The sequence below is a fragment of the Oculina patagonica genome, chromosome 4, assembly GCF_052425735.1.
Source record: "Oculina patagonica isolate OP01 chromosome 4, crgOcupat, whole genome shotgun sequence".
Taxonomy (NCBI): domain Eukaryota; kingdom Metazoa; phylum Cnidaria; class Anthozoa; order Scleractinia; family Oculinidae; genus Oculina; species Oculina patagonica.
In genome coordinates, this window is record NC_135761.1 from 58,238,103 (window position 1) to 58,254,700 (window position 16,598).

General features: G+C 30.3%; 3 protein-coding genes across 11 annotated transcripts in view; all 3 read right to left on the reverse strand.

Annotated features, from left to right (window-relative positions):
- Positions 1–16,598, reverse strand: part of LOC144650899 (uncharacterized) — a 217,039-nt gene that overhangs the window by 197,841 nt on the left and 2,600 nt on the right. The gene's annotated exons all lie outside the window — the stretch shown is intronic.
- The window catches only part of LOC144650892 (uncharacterized), a 136,523-nt gene that overhangs the window by 117,252 nt on the left and 2,673 nt on the right, over positions 1–16,598 (reverse strand). The window lies entirely within an intron of this gene.
- LOC144650893 (uncharacterized) overlaps positions 1–16,598 on the reverse strand; it is a 93,932-nt gene that overhangs the window by 56,447 nt on the left and 20,887 nt on the right. The window lies entirely within an intron of this gene.

Below are 16,598 nucleotides of genomic sequence, written 5' to 3' on the forward strand. Positions count from 1 at the left end.
AATGGCTCGTAAACCTGAATTTTCATTTAATTCACCTAAATCAATATCTAAATTCTTTTTGACTTTATTTCTGAAATTCATCTCGTCATTGTTATTTTTAAAATTATATTTCGTTGATTCAAGTTTGAGTTTCATAAATTTTTTTATATATCCCTTGAATAGATCGTCGGATGAGTTTTCAAAATGCCAAACTTCATATATTTTTGTAATTCTATACCCTTTTTTAATGGCTTTGTTGACTTCATCGGTTGTCCATGTGCCTATGAATGATCGTTCATTTTCATTATGTTGGCATCTTTCTTGTTGCTTTGATTTAGCACATGATATACACAGAGGGAACATTAGCTTTTCAGAATTTTCACATTTTATTTTTTGAGGCAGAACAGGATGGTATAGTTCTCTTGGTGCCAAAATTTTACATTTTATGAATCCATACCATTTCTTATCGTATTTTTCTGGCGATATAATTTTTTCAGGATGACCTATGGGATATTTCTTGTAGAACTGGACAGTTGGGTACAAGGAGCAGAAATCAACATATTTACCATATTCACCATCTTTGAAATTGTATAAGAGCTTGGAAGCATTAGTCCTTCCTCCGAAAAATCCATCCCTTGGGTTTAGTGGTCCAACCACTTCTCTATTCAAATCATTTTTATAATATTTCTGAAAACTTTTATCCTTTTTTAATTTACATTCCCACATCTCAATAAGATTGTAACCAGCACTCGTTATTTTGTTGTTTTTAGCTTTTGTTTTATTATATAAAGTACCCATATCGCATTGATTCTTATTATTGATTACATCAGGCTTGTAACAATCTGGACAACCATGCCAGAAACAACCTTGAAATTCATAAACAGTATTTGTAGATTCACAAAATCCATCTACTTTTAATTTGTTATTGATAACTTTTTCGCCACCTTCTAAGGCATGTTGAATTTTAATATTATTTTTCTCAGCAATGTAATCAAGCCATGCAATACTGACTGCACTATGGTTTTCTGTTTGAACAACGTTATCAACTACAGCTATGGTATTTTTAGGCATATAATTACCTCTATAAATAGCCATACAAACACCAGCTATTGTGATGTATTTTAGTGGATCAATATTTTCTTCATTTATAAAATCTTGTCTAAATTTTAACATGCATCGTCGCAAAATATCAACATCCGAATGGCAGTATTGAACTATTTCTTTTTTGAAATCAAAAACATAATTTTCCTTTATACGTTCATCATACCATTGTAAAAATTTCTGTCTATCTTCTGTTTTCATTTGATTATACCCATAATGTTTTTTAGACGGAAGTGGCCCAATATAGTCTTGATTGCATTTTTTGTTAAAATAATGTGGGAAATATCCTTTTTTCAGCTCGTTTAAACCAAACGTTTTAGGAAACGATGATAATGGTTGCTGAATAAAATTTAAGCTGTCGATTATCTTGATTCTTAATTGTGGAATTTCCATCATCATAATTTTTGCACCATTGTAAATACAGTAAGGTTTAAAACCATTATCAATACACCATTTAAGAATAAAATGGCTATCGTATCCTTTGGAATTGTGAGCCAGAAGTGTATATCTTTTATATCTATCATTGATGATTCCGTTACAAAAACTATTAATATCATTGAAGATTGATTCATTACCATCGAAATCATGACAGATAGCTAAATTGACTTCATGTACTCTTTTGTTTTGTGTACATTCGAAATCGAAAAATAAATATTTTTCATTATACGTTTTACATGAGTAGCAATAATCTTTTCGAGGTATGTTTTTATTTAATCTGCAAGGGTTTTTGCTATTTTTGATGCAATTTCCACCCTTACACTTGATCTTTTTCATGAAACATTTATGTTTGCTTTCACAATATTTATTGCAATTATTACACATCTTGAAACCACATTTATGTATTTTAATATATGGTTTTAGTATTATTTGATTGCATTTTGAACATTTTGCTACTCTGCTACATACTGAATCATTACCATCTTTTTTCGATTGGTTACTAGTATGGTTTTTGAAGCAAGTATTACCATGAAATACACGATTGCAGTGTTTACAGATAACGTCTTTACCATTGCATTTATTACCGTCTGGGAAATATTTAAAGCAAGAAAGACATTTTTGGGGACATTTGTGTTTATCACGTCTTGTATAAGCTTTTTTGCAACTATGACAGTAATATGCTACATTTAGAAAAGCTGTCATTGATTTTATGACATTAAAATGATTCCTTGTTTTGTATAAATAAATTTTGTCTGTTTTACCATTATTGGCTGTATATATGATTTCATTGAACTGTTCAGAATCTATGATATTAATCTCTACATCTAAATATGTAGCAAATTTATTGACATCATCTAAAGAATTTCCAAAATCATTAATTTCAACACAAGCCTTTTCATGTAAATCTTTCGCTAGAGTTTCTTGTAGCTTCCGAGACTTGTTTAATCCATCTTTCAACTGACTTTCGGTGAAATTCTTCTTGTGCAAATTAGCATAACCTGTTACTATTGCCCTAGCAAGGCATATTGAGTCGGTGTTTTTTATTGTGATAATGCATTGTTTCCTATTCACTGTTTGTTTTGATAAATATAACCGTCCTTCTCCTGAAGGTATTTTAACAGATTGAATGATTATTTTGCAATTTTCTAAATCTATTTCTTTATACTCCAACGTATTGATTATATCTTCAAGTTGATTTAACTTGTAATCAGAAACTTTTAACATTTTTGTTGAAATCGGATGTGTTAATTCATTATTTGAAATTACCAATCTGAACCTATCATTTGGTTTTAACTGTCTTTTCTTTATTGTCATTTCAACCATTTTTTCAAAGACACTGAAAACGTCATTTTTATTACCTATGAAATTTTTGCGTACAATTATTTTAAATTCATTTGTGTAAGCATTGTACTTTTTATTTACCGTATTTCCGATTTCAGTTATTTTGAATAGAGGTTGGTCATTGGATGTTGTATCAAAAATACTGTCATCGAAATTAAATTCATTGAGTGTCCTGTTTAAGGTCTTATCGTTCTTATATTTTTGAATTTTATTGATTACTTTTTTCCTTGTTGAGTTTTTTACAAGATCTATCCATGTATAGCCTATTGCCTTTGCATCCCTCAGGTAACTTTTTGATAGTTGTTTAAGAGTATTATGGGTTTTTTTTATTGGTTTAGGAGTATTTGAATGAGATTGGTATGTCTTCTTTTTTGGTATTTTACGCGAGGGGGTGGGGGTTTGATTCGGCTTCTGGGGCTCGTGTGCTTTCGGCTCGACCTTTTTGTGCTCGTGTGCTTTTGGTTCGGCTTTTTGGTTTTCGTGTGCTTTTGGTTCGGCTTTTAGTGATAAAATGAGTTTTATAAGGTCGGTTTTAGATAGCTTGTTGAGATTAGATTCGTCCATATTAATATTGGTTGAGATATTTTTTTTCATTTTAGTACTATATAAAAATATTTCTTTAAGTCATTTTATAGTATATTATTTTTGAGATTTTTTTATGCGTTTAAAGATAACCAGAAATAATATATTTTTGGTCACCTAAGGCAACAGATAACAGCAATTAATATATACTGTGGCTATACAATATATGATTATATAATATTGCTTTATATGTTTTCAGCGGGTATTAGGTCGTATTGGTCTTCAAGAGCTTTGAAAATAGTGTTTTTGATATGTTTTTTAGTCTTTATATGACTGTGTTTGCCGGCTAATGTATAGTTATGACCACCACAAACATCACATATCCACTCTTTACTCAGCATATATTTACTCTTTGAATTTTTTATAGCGTTTTGTCTGTCTTCTTCATTATCGTATTTTTTATTTCGTCCCATTATATATACTATATAATATTTCCTTAAGTGTTTTTTATAGTGCGTTTGAGTGATAGATATAAACATATAATTATTTTCTTTATTAATATATATAGAATGAGTGATATTACATTAAATATCAAACACCTGCCAGAAGCTGATGAAAGCTCGAATGATATAGTCTTCATAAATAAAATGTGGTGTATTCAGAGCATTCTTGAAGCTAATATTTGTATTATTAAAATGCTATCTTCAGACCTGAATAGCAGATCTGAAATATCAAATGAAGACAAAAATCATGTACGTTTAAAGTGTATACCTGAAGACCAGAAAAGACGACGTGGAAGACCTCGTAAAGATCAACATTAAATAAATAATTATTCAGTTTACGGTTTTAGCCATAAGTTATAAATGATTAATGACTAAACCATTGACCGAAAAAACCTGCTGACGCGTCAGCAGGTTTTTTAATCTGGTGTGATTATGAGTAAGAATTTTTTTTATTATAAACTTTTTGAGTACTTTATATAAATATATTTATATATGAGATGTTTTGTGATACACAGATACATAGCGATTTAAAAATAATGGGCGAGGGTTCTTGTATTTTTTGCAATGAGTTATTATATACAGGCGATAAAGTTGTTAATCATTGCTGTGATAAACAGGATATTTTAGAAGATACCTATTCAACAGTATGTCGAAATTGCGGGACTCAAAATTATAAATATGTTAGCGAGTATTTTGATTTTTACGAGAACAGAGATAAAATATGGCATAAAAGTAAATATAATCGAAAATACCATATCGAGAACGTCCTAAACACTCTTTGTATCAAAAATGGGGTTCAATTGTCTGTAAATCATCGCTATAAGATTTATAAAATCTTTCATGAGATTGATACTATTATGCCATCTATAAATAAAAAAAGAAAGAGGATGATTTCATCGAAATATATTATAAGACAGTTGTTTAAAATGATCGGTATACCCTGCGATTTCATACAGATTTCTGAATCAAAACAAACACTAGCGTTCAATGATTGGTATTGGAGTGAGATTTTATTGTTTAAATTTGATGAGATTATGAAGATTATTCTGAAGTGAATTTTTTATAATATTTTTTAACATATTCATCTATAGTTGGACATTGGTCAACAACTATATCATCTATCACTTTTAAATCAGTCAGAAAAGCATTTTCGTCTGATGGTAAGCCTCTCAAGAAGCATTTTATCTGTATACAAACTTTCTCATAACTTGTGTATGCAAATTTGCATTTATTCACTTTGTCAGATATGTTACTCTTTGTTATATAACCATGAATCAAAACACCCGATCCTGTTAAACAACCTATAACAATAGGATTAAGAGTGATACTACCAACAACAGTACCTATGACAGTCAAGCCAATGGAGGACATCTGTAGAGACAGATAAACACGTTTCAATTTCTTATACTTCCATTTATAACATGTCTGTAATCGGTGGTAATTATTATACAGGTCCTTCAATTCCTTCACTCTATCTTCTGATAATTTGTTGGATATGTGATTAAAATTCATCATATATCTTCTTATATGTTATATGATTATACAATGTTTCGTTCATTCGATTTTCTATTTTTTATTCTGTTATATAATTTCCTGATATTTTGGATCAATCGTTCAATACTTTTTAGTATCTCATGTATTAAATCTACAGCTTTCATATATATATATTGTTTATACAATTAATTGATTTTCATAAAATAGTGAGTTAGATAATTTATTCGAAGAATACACCCCCTGTTTTATCTAAAAATTGGACTTTGTGATACTCTTTACCATTTATCGGATATGCAGTTTTAGTAAAACCGATTTTTTGAATATAGTAATCTGAGGAAATTTGGAGGCTAGATGAATCGATACTAAAACCTGAAAATGTTCTATCAATACTCATAGCATTATTGCAAACAGCGATTCTAAATTGATTCCCTATTTTAGTATACCAGAGGTTTAAAAATTTAGTTATATAAACATCTCTGATTTGCTCTGTATATGAATCTAAATCATATTCAAGTGCTAACTTATTATTTTCTACTTTTATCCATGGGAAATGAAAGCTACCCTCGTTGCCTAATTCTATTTTAATTCGTTTATTATCCCCGTGCTTATAGTCATATTTAAATGTCATATATATGCTCCAGTTATCGGATTCAGTGACATTTTCATTTAAATTAATTACGAAAACACCTATAAACCCCATATTTGGTTCAAATTCTGTTAACAATTTAGTAGTTTGAAAAACGAGATTACTACCTAAGCCAGCCACTACAGCACCATTGCTATCTGACATTATGAAATTTGATGGATCTAATAAATCGAAATAATACTCAAATATTTCATTATAAAAGCTCTTGGGCTGTAATAATTTTATTTTATTTTTTAATTGTAACAAATTAACCACAGATTTGTCAGTAGTGCCTGCTTCAACATTAATGATCTGTTTGTCGTTCATATTGACAATTTTTTCAAAGTAAATATTATCATTTTGGAAATACATGAAACTGTCATAAACACTACTATCAACATTTTCAACATAACCTATCACTCCATAAAATATCAAATAACAAGGAACCCATTCATTGTTGAAATCTGTTGGTACATCATGTTTTTTATCGAAATCAATGTCAATATAGAGAACTCCATGATCACTGTTTTTATGTATATGAATCAAATATTTATTATATTCAGAAAAATTTTTGTCTGTTTTATTACCTACATTGATTGATGTTGACTGAATGAATAATTCAGTGTTAATATTCCAATGTGGAAACAGCTCACAAACAATAGTATATTCACCATGATTAAGAGCCCCACAATCGATACTTACTCTTCCACGATACCAATATATCAATCCATTGGTTCCAGGTTTGACTTCTCTATTTATTTCGAAACTAACAAGATGCAGATTGATATGATGTATTTTGAAATCCTTTTCAATCAATGAAAGATTTCTTGTTTTGAATTCTGTTTTCCATAATGATCGGTTTAGTGTGAAAGAAAAAACATTTTTTCTTATGACAGATTGTTTTATTTTATCTTGATTAACAAGATCGACGACAAATTTTTTATTTGCACCGTCTGTATCATTTATCGGTTCTTTTAGATTGGTGATATTATGGTCATCCATATTGAGATCAGCTTGCATAGATTTACTACCGTTAATATCAATCTTGGCCTGAAGGCTTTGAGCCAGGGCACTTCCAACTGGCTTCGTTAAATATGTACTATCCGCTAGCGTTTTATCGATTTTGTTTTGAATGCTTTTAGCCATAGCTGTCGCAGTGATTTTTTTTAAATATGTATTGTCTGCGTACGATTTGTCTGTTTTAAGTGCGTCTCTGGAGTCAATATATTCCTTATTCATCACGTTAGACATATTGCTGTATCCTTGATTGAAATTCGGAACATTTATTATGCTGTTAAATGTTTGTTCGTCGTTGGTACTTAGATCAGCTTTATCAGCAAGTTTGTTGTTGAGTTCTGCTTTGACTTTGTTGTCTTCCAACCTCACGTATTCCACATTTGGCAAAGATGTATCGTTGTACAAACCGGGATAAAAGGGCTCACTATTAAATATATTACACTGGCCCAAATCAAAGTCATTGCCCTGAGCGTCTTTAGTAAGACATTGACGTTTAACGTACCCCTTATTAACTCCAGACGAAAGATCAAGAGCATATGTATCGAGATCAGCATCGATAGCTACATCAGCTTGCGTATTTAACCGGAATATCTTTTTGTTATCCATATCGAAATCAGCTCCCAGTTGTTTAAAACCAATTGCAGGTTTTGCACTTTGAGAATATTTGGTATGCATAAAATCATTTTCGTCATTAATGTACCCCATTTTCTGTTAATATGTTAGATTAAATCTTCTCATCGAAATTTTTTGTTATGAATTTACGTGGATTATCGATATATATAAAGCTAAATGGGTCTTTAGTTGCTTTCTCGTATAGCTCTTTTGGAATACTATTCTCACGGCATATCAGAGCCCTCTCATTAGCACTTGGGAATTCGTAAATACAGAAATGCGAACAGTTTAATCTTATGTCTTTTGGTGTTTTAAAGTAGCTTTGGGATATATATACGACGGAGCAATTTTTGTGTCTTCCTCTTATGAAATAATCAATCAGAGGCTTTTGATTTTTTTCACAAACAAAATCGTCGAATATCGCGAGTTTTTGATTATCATCGTTTAGATCAGAAACAGGAATTATTTGGTCATTACTGGCTTCAATAACATCATAACCAGCTTCATTACTTATTGGCTTGAACATATCCATAAGATTCTGGTATTTGGACTGGTCTAAGTTTTTAGCATATAGATAAACTTTATCATAATACAATAGATTATATATCATATGCATGAGGGTATTACTCTTTCCCGAGCCACTTGGTCCGCAAACCAGCATCCGAAAACATTGATTTGGCATAAAATCGTATAGTTGCCTAAAGTTTGAGACCATTTCGTCTTTACAGTCATAATTTGGTATCTTCATTTATATTATTTAATTATATAATATGAAAGACTTCTGGAAGACTGACGAAAGACTGATGAAAGACTTCTGGAAGACTAATGAAAGACTGATGAAAGACTTCTGGAAGACTGATGAAAGACTGATGAAAGACTTCTGGAAGACTGATAATAATCTACACTAATATATATATAAATGAGTCTATTAGCTTGGCAAAAAATTGCTGAACAAAAAGAAGAAGTTGAAAATCAAATCAAAAATATTAATAATCAAATAATGTCTTCAAAATTGGTAGATGAATTAGGCCAAATCAAATTCGCAAAAATGTTTAAACCTGTGACATCTCGTCTCGACACTCAAATTGAAGCAACTAAAAAGTTGAATAATAATAAAGGGGTAAAAGAGCGTGACCCTCTTCCAGAATATCCAATTGATGAAACTCAAACAGAAGATGAAGATGAAATGCCCAATTATCCACCACCGATACCAATTGATGAAACTCAAACAGAAGATGAAGATGAAATGCCCAATTATCCACCACCGATACCAATTGATGAAGCTCAAACAGAAGATGAAGATGAAATGCCCGATTTTGATCCACCACCCTCAATAGAACAGAAGAGAAAAAAATGGGATACAAGTGCTGATCAAAAGGAGTTAGATCGTCAAAGGGAATCTCTCGCCGAAGAAAGGCGTCAGGTTAGTGTTTTATTAGGCAAACTGAAGAAAAGTGGTAAAAATATGATCAAATCTGGTAAATACAAAGGAAAATCATATAATGACCTGTTGGAAATAGATGAAGATTTTACAAACCAAATTGATAGAATTGAAAACCAGTTGTTATTAACTAAGCATAAAATACAACGTATGGAGTACAAACGGGTTCCTTTCTCAGCTTCGGATTTACAGGAAAAATCAAAAAAATTGAAAAAGACCCCCAAAAAAACTAAATATAAAAAAAAACCAACTATAGAGGAATCATTATTTGATAAGATAGATGCTATGAGAAGGGGCACAGCGCCTGATTCTGATAGAGAAGACGATGAATGGGAAGGTGGTGGTCTAGCCAATAATTATAAGGCTATTTATTACAGAGACCCTGAAAAACTTATTGAAAAACTGGATGTAATTTGCGGAAGCATTAACGCTGGGAATACGAGTTATGAATTAAAAAACCAAGGTATTACAATATTGGATGAACTGTTAAGAGTGAAAAGAATTACAAAGCGTCTATATGAAAAAATTTATAACAACTATTTTATCTAATTTAAATATATATAATGGAGAAGCATTTAATACTTAGTTCATTCAGGGCGAAAAGACAAGCCAATAATTATAATCAGAAAGCACATGATTTTACAATTTATCTTGACCAGCCTTTATTCCTTGATCCAAACAAAAATTATGAAATGGCGTTGGACGAAATAATCAGTATGACGTATAGTTGGTATAACGTGACAGCATCATTCGGTAACAATAAAATAAGATATCGAAAAACAACAGGTAGTGATACAAGCTTTAAAGATATCGTTTTTCGAGATGGTATGTATTCATATAGTGACATCGATACTTTTTTAAAAAATGCAGTGGGTAAATACGATGATGATAATTATATATTTGAAGTCAAGTTTGATTTATCATTATTCAAAGCAATAATAACCATAGCACCAAATTATGAGTTGGATCTATCTGTTTCAGACTTTAATTTGATACTGGGTTTTGATAAGAAAATTTTATCAGCTGGAAGCAACATCAGTGACCATATACCCGATTTGACGAGGAGCGTTGATATGATATGCATCCATACTGATTTAACCAGTAGATCCTTAACAGATGAATCAAGAGATGTATTATTTTGTTTTAGTATAATAGCACAAGGAATCCGTAGATCATTCCCTTTCACTCTTGAACCAAGACGACTGAAATTTTCACCAATTAATAAAAATAGTATTGATTCAATCAGACTATATATAACCGATTCGTATAATCGTCCCATTGATTTAAATGAAATCGATACGGCGTTTCATATCGTTATCAAAGAGGTGAATTAATCTAAACTAATAATATAAAATGAATCGAGTATACGAATGGTCAAAATTTTATAACCCTAAAAAAGGTTTATATCAATATCGCCATAAAGGATCAGGTTTAATAACTAATGATTTATCAAATATCGGACAATATTCTAAAAAAATGACAAAAGATATCAATAAATCACCAATAATCAAAGCACAAAAGAAAAGTTTAAAAACCGTGTTAAATAGAAGTGAAAAAGCTGGGGATCTTATTTTGAAACGATTAGCACAATTGAAGTAAATTATATAATCTAATAATATAAATGAGTTTCAGAAGCATAGAAAATGTTGAAAAAGTTGATTATCTCAGATTCAATCTGCAAACACCTATTATTCAGCCGGCAAATGGCTTATATCAGGAAAAAACAGGGTATATATTCAATATGACCGATCGCTCTTCATGGTTCGATTGGTATAACGGATACTTTATCGTCAAATACAAACTTCAGAAAAAAGAAGATGGAGCAAATATTATCGCCAATGTTTTAGCTACCCCTATTTTAACCTCAACGATAAATGATAGTTCCAGTATTATAAATCACATTATGATAACTTCAGGAGGTAAAAAACCTTACGATGGTAATGACCTGCATAAAATCTGTTTCATAAAAGGATTGCTTGAATTTTCTGATGACTATAGTCGTACAGTAGCTAGCAATTTTAATTGGTATCTTGACGATAGAGCTGCATTAGTGGGCAATTTGACAACAGCCCCAAAAGTAGGAGCAATTAAAAGAGCTGAATTGTGCGCAGAATCAAAAGACGTATATGCTTGTATTCCGTTGAATAGGTTTTCCATTTTTCAAGAACTACGAGATAAAATGATACCACCTATGCAAATCGAACTAAACATAACACTAAATGATGATAGAGAGTTTATTTACAGAGTTGGGGGTGATGAAACACGATATGTTGTTTTAGATTTTCAGTTATGGTTACCACGTTTGAATTTTACATCAGCAGGACAAAAATTAGTGAATAGTAGTTTTTTAACAGCAACAAAATGGACATATTTAAGAGAGTTTATTAAGCATTCATCACCAACAACAGCAATATCCGGAATATATCAAATTACTCCTGCTATTAAAAATCCAAAGCATGTTTTTGTTTATCTGCAAAGAAACAAGTCAAATAATGAATTACAAAATCCCTTTATTTTTGATACTTTTAAAATAAATGCGGGTGATGATGCATGTAAACTTTCCACTTGCCGTTTGCAACTTGGTACTTCGTTTTTTACTCCAGAACTAGAGTATGATTGTGATTACAAACCAAGATTGTATAATGACATTCTTGAATATGCATACAGAACCTCTGACTATAATACAGGAGTGCAGTTAAATTTACAGAATTACTCTGAATTATTTCCGATAATATATTTTGATTTACGAAATCATAAGGAATCGGTTACTGATGATCCAAAACAGTTATTGTTTCATTACAGATTGAATGTACAAGCTACTGACGATTATATGATATACGCTGTAGTTCTTTATGAAGAAAAAATTGTAATTGACAAAATTGGAAATGAACTTATTTTTATGTAATATTTAATCTAACACTATTATATATAGAGCAAGACTATGAGCACAAAATATATTTCAACATATATTCCTTTAACAGAAGGCCAAATGAAAAAGCTAGCCAGAGCAATCAAAAATTCAAGTGAAGTGAGTTTATTGATTGATAAGCATCAGATCAAAAAGAAGGGTAATACTGAGTTATACCTTACAAAAAGACAAATAACACGGCATAATAAAGTAAAAAGTGAGGGTAAAGGCATTACATTGATTTTATCTAAAACACAAATAAGTAAAATTCGAAAGGTAATTGGAAAAGGAATACAAGTCACTCCTGATAAAGGAGGGTCCGGTATGCAAATAGAATACCCTTATTATTCACCACAAATCATTAGGAAACAAAGATCAAAAAACGGTGGCAAAATTAAACTACCAAATAAGAGAAATGCATTATCTTACAGACCGCCACCATTCATCGGTTCTTGGGGTGAATATGATAAATTTCTTAGAACAGGTGGATTGGTGCTTCCAAAAAAAAAGATCTTGAAACCAAAAAAAAAGTAAAAAAACCTACATTTATCAAAAAAGCTCTAAGTAACAATGATCTAATGAGATGGTGTAAGTATTTAAATATTAATATCACAGGGATATACAGCAGAGATGAACACATGCCTAAAAAACATAGCCCATGTATCATTAATTTAGACAGCTATGAAGGTGTTGGTAGCCACTGGGTTGCCTGTGTTTCTAGTGTTAAAAAAGACATATTGTGGTACTTTGATAGCTTCGGAATGCCATACCCAAATGAATTTAAAATGAGAGCTGAGAAAGATGGGATAAAACAAGTTTTGTATAATAACACACAATATCAGAATATCAAATCAGTACTTTGTGGCTATTATTGTATTTATTTCTTGCATCAAGCATTGGTTTATGATAGAGAGTATCATGATATATTAATGCAATTATCAATGACTGACACAATGTACAATGAACGTTTTATAAGCAATTATTTCAAAAATATGTAATCATATTATATATGAAATCGTATTGTGTGAAACAAAGAAAAATAACAAATTGCGTACCTAATTCTGAACAATATGTAAGATCAAAGAACGGAAGACTTATGTTGCGTTGCGTTTGCTTAGAATGCAAAATCATTAAAACCAAATTTGTCAGTGAGAAAAAAGGACGAGGAGTTGGACAAACCATTAACAAAAAGATTGGTGATAAAATTCCAGGGTTTCAACAGGCTCAAGACATGGCGTCGGCTATCATGGCAGTTACGGGAGCTGATAAAGATCTATTTAAAAAATATTGGCGCGGTGACTTTGCTAAAGGTATATTTAATAAAAAAAGCGGGATTCAGACATCTAATTTTTGGAAGCCCGCTGGAGCATATAAAAATGAAAATCTCGACCCAAAATGCAATTTCAGTGAGTATAAAAATGGAAAATGGATAAATCATTATTGCGATTAAATATCTAATCAATATATATATAATGTGCCAATCGTATTGTCTATCATGTAAAAAACAAACCAAATCATTAAACTCTAAAAAGGTAAAAGCTAAAAATGGTCGGCTTATGGAAAAATCAGTTTGTCAAATATGCAGGAAGAATAAGAGTAAATTTATTAAAGGAGGTGCTATTTCAAAGCGTAAGCCCCCTTCTGCTATTGAATATGACATGAGAGGTTCTGGCATTGATATTCAAAAACACTTATCAAAACTTGGAGAATTACATATGAGAACACCTACAGGAAAAAAGTACAATTATTGTGGACCCGGTACTAAATTAGAAGAAAGATTAGCTTCTAACGATCCTAAATATAGAGATCCAATAAACAATCTTGATAGCATATGTCAAATGCACGACATCGCATATAGTAATTCAAAATCACTAGCTGATAAACATAAGGCAGATGATCTTATGCTTAAGAGAATATCAAAAATACCATTTAAAGACCGTCCGTGGGGAACAACAGGGGTACAAGCTTTAATCGCTAGTAAAAGAAAAATCGGATTGGGTATAAAAAAAAGAAGCCAAAAAACGGAAAACGGCGTTGAGTAAAAATGATTGGTCTCAACAATTAGCCGATGAGTTACATAAACCAATCAGACGAAAATTTAAAACTAGAAGAGTAATATCAAATGGAATTGACGAGATATGGTCTGCTGATTTAGTTTTTATGGATAAACTTTCAAAATGGAATAAAGGTTATAAATATCTATTGACTATAATTGACGTATTCAGTAAATTCGCTTGGGCTATACAATTGAAAGATAAGAAAGGTGCATCAATAACTAGCGCTTTCAACAATATTATCATTAATGACAAGCGTAAACCTGAATATCTCTGGGTTGATAAGGGATCTGAATTTTATAACAAAACATTCAAGGAATGGCTAAAGCAGAATGATATCAAGATGTATTCCACTTTTAATGAAGGTAAAGCTGTTGTTATTGAGAGATTTAATAGAACTTTGAAAAATAAAATGTACAAACAGTTTACTATTCAAGGTAACACACAGTATCTTGAAATGCTACCCATACTGGTAAAAGAATACAATAATACAAAACACAGTTCAATAAAGATGACACCAACAGAAGCTTCAAAGGAAAAGAATCAAGGAATTGTATATCTTAACCTATACGGTGATATGGAGCCATTATCAGCAAAACCCAAATTTAAGGTTGGTGATAAGGTCCGAATATCTAAATATAAACGAAAGGTGTTCGACAAAGGCTATACTCCTAATTGGTCAGAAGAGATATTCATCGTTGATAAGATCCAATACACTAATCCAATAACTTATAAATTAAAAGATTTGAATAATGAAGAAATACAAGGTAGCTTTTACGAGTCCGAACTATTGAAAGCAAAACAAGAAGTATTTCGTATTGATAAAGTAATTCGGCGGAACTATAAGAAGAAACAAGCTTTAGTGAAGTGGAAAGGTTATAGTGATGAATTTAATAGTTGGATACCAATCAAGGATTTACAACATATTTAAACGCACTACAGCTGTTCAAGCTATGATAGCTGGTAAAAGAAAAGTTGGCCTTGGGACAAAAAACCGTCAAGTAAAGAAAACTAATAAAAAGAAATAGCTAATGAATTTAACAACTGGATTTCTATGAAGGATTTAATATATAAATATATATTAAATATATTTATATATCAATCAAAATATAAAAACAAGAATTTAGTTGGCAGTAATATCATATATTTGTTCACCTAACACAAATAAAATATCAGACCAGTATCTTTGATTAAATTCTTGTGTTTTTTGTTGTTTACTAACTTTAATATAATCACTTGGTATATTTAGATGTTGAAATATCCTCTTTAACAAATAACGAACACTTATAAGTCTTTGTCTTTCTTTTTTCATATTTCTGTCTTTTGTTATAAATTTATTTATAAAACTACGATTTACAAAAATTAATTGATAGATTTTATTTATTTTTTCCCTTTGATTATCACTAATCAAAATTTTATTATGAGTGGTTAATTTATCAATTATTTTATTGATATGGTAAAGGTTATTATTCAGTTTTTTTTTATATGTTTTATTCATTTCACGTTCTAATTCATTCCATTTTTCAACGCTCATACGATTTGTTGTCATCAGATCCCACATTTCAGTATAATTAAATTTATCTAACATAACTTTTCTATATAATAATAAAACATTATAATTTTATATAACTTTTAATAGTGCGTTTTAATCAGCATTTTTATTAGACCTATTTTTATTTTTATGATAAGCAAATGAGATTAGAAACACGAGTATCGAAATTATTACCATTTTTGGCATCTTGAATCAATTCTGAGAATAAAAGTTTATTTTATGACAAACGTTTATATAAAAGTTTGTATAAAAGTTTATTGTAATATGATTGGTTAGTTAATATAAACAATAGAACATTCGAATCTATTGTATTGAACCAAATATTATGAAACCATGACACAAAAGCATATTAATAACAGCATCATTTACAACAAAAAATCAGATTAAACGCACTGTATAAATGATATAAAAAATAATGTATAATAAATATTATAATGACATCAAATTACATCAAAGAAAAATTCGTTGAGATGATGAATATCATAGAAAAACATTGCATTAAAGACAATACACTTTTCTTACAATTAAGTGAAAAGGAACAATCAAATAGATTAGTCAATATTTGTACTGATCTCGGTATTATATCAAATATGATCCTACATAAAAACATGTTCAAAAATCTGATAAAAATACAAAAATATTATATTGAAAATGTAATATAAGACGTTCATTTTAAACGCACTAAGATCCAAGATTTTTAAAAAAGAGTATAAGAAGTTTTTTTTATTTTGAACCTAGGGTTGAGTTAGGCTTGGTTTTACAGGCTTGTGTCAGTTGTTAAGATAAGGAGCAAATATAATATTTTATTATATTTGATCATAAGTTTCATGCATTTTATAAATAAAATACTATGAAACGCCCCGCTCAGTATAAAAAAAGTTTGAAAAAGAGTATAAGAAGTTTTTTTTATTTTGAACCTAGGGTTGAGTTAGGGTTGGTTTTTCAGGCTTGTGTCAGTTGTTAAGATAAGGAGCAAATATAATATTTTATTATATTTGATCACAAGTTTCA